General features: G+C 44.5%; 1 non-coding gene across 1 annotated transcript; it reads right to left on the bottom strand.

The window, feature by feature from the left end:
* Positions 1-3,354: 3,354 nt before the first annotated feature.
* Positions 3,355-3,470, bottom strand: LOC115064356. The gene has a single exon (XR_003844176.1). It is a non-coding gene; the product is annotated as a U5 spliceosomal RNA (small nuclear RNA).
* Between the last annotated feature and the right edge of the window lie 1,306 nt (positions 3,471-4,776).

Raw genomic sequence — 4,776 nt, 5'->3', positions numbered from 1 at the left:
CTCTCTCTCTCCAGGGTTTCTCTGTGTAGCCCTGGCTGTCCTAGAACTCACTCTGTAGACCAGGCTGGCCTTGAACTCAGAGATCCACCTGCCTCTGCCTCCCGAGTGCTGGGATCAAAGACGTGCGTCACCACTGCCCTGCCTCAGCCTGCTTTCTTATAGAACCTAGGACCACCAGCCCAGGCCTGGTCCTCCCCCCACTGATCACTTAATGAGGCTCCCTCTTCTCTGAGGACTGTGGCTTATGTCAACTTGGCCTAGTATTAGCCAGTACAATTAGAATGTGATTTTTTTTTCTTTTTACAATTTATTTTGTTTACCCAAGACAGGGTTTCTCCATGCAGTCCTGGAACTCACCCTCTACAGACCAGGTTAGCCAGGGTCTCACTGTAGACCAGGCAGGCCTGGAACTCACTATACAGCCCAGGAATGTGGGTTTATTTGGAAATTGGGTTACATCAGGCACTTTTTCTAAAAAGCATGGAGCCTTCGGCCAACTATCAGGAAGCCAAAAGCTAGAGAGAAGTCTGGAATCTCTGCCTTCCTTTTGCATCTGTTTCCTCTGCTTCGGACCACCAGCTTGCTTCAGCACATAGGTACGCTCGTCACTGAAGGAATGTCTACCCGCACTCTCCTGCACTGAGACCATGCCACCCCCTAATGCTAGAGGCACCTGAGGAATCTTGCTGTCAATGTAACTGTCCTGGTTTTTACAGTGTTGTGTTCTAAGAGCCCCAAAACTGCCTAAAAGGTATTCCCTTGTTTCCCTAAACCTTGTCACCCTGGTTTTCTAGGAACCATGAAGCTTCAGGAAACTGTCAGCCCCACCCATCAGAGAACCAGAGAACGGTAGTTATCCCCTATGGCAACTGTAGCAATCCCCTTGCCTCTGTGTCCTAAGTGTTGGCAGTACAGACAGGGGCCACCACACTGATATTGCTGTATTTTTCTTTCTTTCTGGTTTGGTTTGGTTTGGTTTTTTCCAGACAGGGTTTCTTTGTGCAGCTCTGGTTGTCCTGGAACTCACTCTATAGACCAGAAACTCAGAGATCCACCTGCCTCTGCCTCCTGAGTGCTGGGATTAAAGGCATGCGCCCCCTGTTTTGTTTTTCTTTAGAACAGGTTCTCCACTGTTCCTGGCAGTCAGGGTCTGAGTCATGTGCCTCAAAGATCTTGGCGTCTTCTTCGAGAATTAAATAGGTACTGAGAAGTTGGCTAGAGGTTAAAAGTGCCTGCTGCTCTCTTCCAGAGGACTTGACTTTGATTCCTAGCACCCACATAACTCGAGACTACCCGTAACTATAGCTCGTGGTCAGGTACCCTCTTCCAAGCCTCCCTGGGCACACATTCATTCACGTGTTCATACACTCACACAGGAAATAAGTCTTTAAAGGCTGGAGCAATGGTTCAGCCATTAAAGAGCACTGGTTGCTCTTCCAAAGGTTTTGGGTTCAATCCCCAGTCCCCACATGCTGACTGGCAACCATCTGTAACGCCAGTCTCAGAGGATCCAATGCCCTCTTTTGACCTCCTCAGGTATCAGGCATGCACACAGTGTGTAGGCATGCTTCAGTAAAACATCTCCACACATACTATAAAAAAATAAATTAATAAAAAATAAACTTAACTGGTCTACTGAGTTCCAGTACACTCAGGGTGACACAGAGAAACCCTGTCTCAAAAACAAAAACATCAATGAGAAAGGCTCAGTACTGAGAAAGTGAGCATTCAGGAGCAAGGAAATAGTGAGGGGGACTCTGGGACCAGGACATGGAGTAGAGGAGAGTGGAACCTCTTCTCAGATCAGAGTGCAAATGATCTCCCATGTAGTGACCATGGCCTCTTGGCTCCACTGACATTCCAACTCCTGAGCAGCCTTCCTTCCGGCACTACCCTCCCAGCACCAACAGCTGAAGTGACAGAAAAATCAGGAATTCGGAACTGTGCTGCGCGGTTCACACTGGTGCGGAGGAAGCAGGTTGGTTTGGTGTGAGTTCGAGACTAGCCTCGACTACAGAATGAGATTCTGTTTCAAAAACCTATAAAAGCCTGGGCATGGTGGTGCACACTCCTTCAGTCTTAGCAGAGGAAGACAGAGGCATCTGAATATCTGTGAGTTCAAGGCCAACCTGGTCTACTTAGCAAGTACCAAGACAGCTAGAGGTACATGTAGAGATTCTGTCTCAAAAATAAATAGGGACTGGAGAGATGGCTCAGTGGTTAGGAGCACTGACTGCTCTTCCAGAGGTCCTGAGTTCAAATTCCAGCACCCATATGATAGCTCACAACCATCTGTAATGAGATCTGGTGTGTCTGAAGACAACTACAATGCACTTAAAAAAACAAAGTAATATATTAAATAAATAAATATTTAAAATAAATAAATAAATAATATAAAACAGGAAGCTGAGTGTAATGTTCACATCTGTAACCCTACCAGCTGGGAGGCTGAGGCAGGCAATAATAAAAGTTCTGGACTAATATGTTCCACACAGTCTGTTGCCAGGCAGTGGTGGCGCACGCCTTTAATCCCAGCATTTGGGAGGCAGAGGCAGGTGGATTTCTGAGTTCCAGGCCAGCCTGGTCTACAGAGTGAGTTCCAGGACAGCCAGGGATACACAGAGAAACCCTGTCTTGAAAAAAAAAAAAACAAAAACAAAACACCAAACAAACAAATAAAGAAAAAAGATTACAGCCTGTCATCAATCCCAGTGGTATTATGTGTTGTTTATGTAATTTATTCTCATTATTTTTAAGTATGTCCATGCAGGGAGGCCAGAGGAAAGGATGCTAGAGTTACAGGTAACTGGAATCAAAACTTGCAAGAGCAATAGATTTTAATTGATTAGCCATTTCTGCAGCCCCTGCTGTGTGTTTCTCTTTGCTTTTGATCAGTAGTGTTCGGTTTCACCCTAGGTCTCTCTCTGAGCTACTTAGTCTCTAGCTCTTTGTCACCTAAGCAGTGTTAGGTGTGGGGTCCCTCCTAGTAGAAATACAGGAATCCACTGGCATGTCCAATACCACAGTGCTGGAGTTCCAGCTACCACCTAGCCCCATTCTCTTTATAGTCCTTACAAAAGGAACCCGGACTAGTAATTTAGTAGGAAGCATGCTCATAGTGGTGCTAATTTAAATCCAGCACTGGGGAGGCAGAGAATCCCTTCACTGGAAAGGTGCTGCTAAAGTTGAGGTGAGAAAATGCAGAAGAAAAAAGGGTTTCAAATCAACTACACAACTAGACTAAAAACTAAAGACAGAGCTTACTCAAAGTTACACCTACAGTAGGTAGATAAGTAAAACAGTCACCAATGTCAAGCTCAAAATTACAAGTTCTATCTTTAAACCACACTTACTAGCCCTGCACGAGCAGGACCTCAAAAAATTGGGTTAAGACTCAGAATTGTTCCTCTCCACGGAAATCTTTAGTAAAAGGCGAAAGATTTATACGATCTGAAGAGAAACCAGAGTATGCTGATAACGCGTCAGAGAGCATTCGCTACCGACTGTAACTCCTAGATAACCGATGGCGGTTAGTTACACAAAATAAATAATACCTTCTGATTTCCTTTCACGCAGGTCTCTCAAAAACCACATCGCTATAAAAAAATACAACGGGAAAGGAAAAAAATAAGCGTTTAGCAATTTAAATTTACGCATTGATCTGTACGCAATGTATTGTGGGTATGTAAATAAGACTGCCCTTATTTTATTTTCCCTTGGTAGATGCCGAACTGCCGCCAGAGGGCAGGGCACAAGCCGGAGTCACAGGAATTTACACCAAGTAAAAGTTCTTTTCTTTTCTTTTCTTTTCTTTTCTTTTCTTTTCTTTTCTTTTCTTTTCTTTTCTTTTCTTTTCTTTTCTGTTCTGTTCTGTTCTTTCCTTTTCTTTTCTCTTTTCTTTCTTCTCTTCTCTTCTTTTCTTTTTTTATTTTTAAGCCGGGGAGGGAGGCGTAATAGTTTGATTTTGCTTCTTGAACGTTTGAGACTGTGCTTCACACCGTCCACCAGGCTGCCCTTGAGCTCACTATGGAGCCAGGTGGGCCTGGGAAGTTGAGCACAGTTCTCTTTGCCTTAATCTCATTCGTGCTGGGCAGCCATTAGGGAGCCTGCTGTATCTCAGGCTGGCACTAAACTCGCCGAATCAACAAGGAAGATCTTGAACTTCCTGCCTCTACTTCCTAAATGTTGGCATGACAGGCACGTGCACCCACACCCAACTTAAAAGTTCTCTTAATTAATTAAAAATAAAATAAACAGCTGGTGGGACTTGCCTGGCAAGCAGACAACACTGGGTTTCATCCCAGCACCAAGAGATAAATATAAAAATGAATAGTCAAACCTTGAAACCAGTTATCCTGGTATATTCATTTTACAAAAAAAAAAAAAAAGCCGGGCGGGTGGCACACACCTTTAATCCCAGCACTTGGGAGGCAGAGGCAGGCAGATTTCTAAGTTTGAGACCAGCCTGGTCTACAAAGTGAGTTCCAGGACAGTCAGGGCTACACAGAGAAACCCTGTCTCAAAAAACAAAACAAACAAACAAACAAACAAACAAAACCACGAAAAAAAAGAAAGAAAGAAAGAAAGAAAGAAAGAAAGAAAGAAAGAAAGAAAGAAAGAAAGGAGTTGGGCAGTAGCACACACCTTTAATCCCAGGAATCATGAGGTAAAGGCAGGCAGATCTCTGAGTTCCAGGCCAGCCTGGTCTACAGAGTGAGCTCCAGGACAGCCAGGGCTTCACAGAGAAACCTGAGAGAGAGAGAGAGGGAGAGAGGG

Source organism: Mus pahari, chromosome 6 (assembly GCF_900095145.1).
Source record: "Mus pahari chromosome 6, PAHARI_EIJ_v1.1, whole genome shotgun sequence".
NCBI classification, from domain to species: Eukaryota; Metazoa; Chordata; class Mammalia; order Rodentia; family Muridae; genus Mus; species Mus pahari.
Note: the sequence above shows the minus strand (reverse complement) of the source record. Positions and strands in the feature narration are given on the sequence as shown.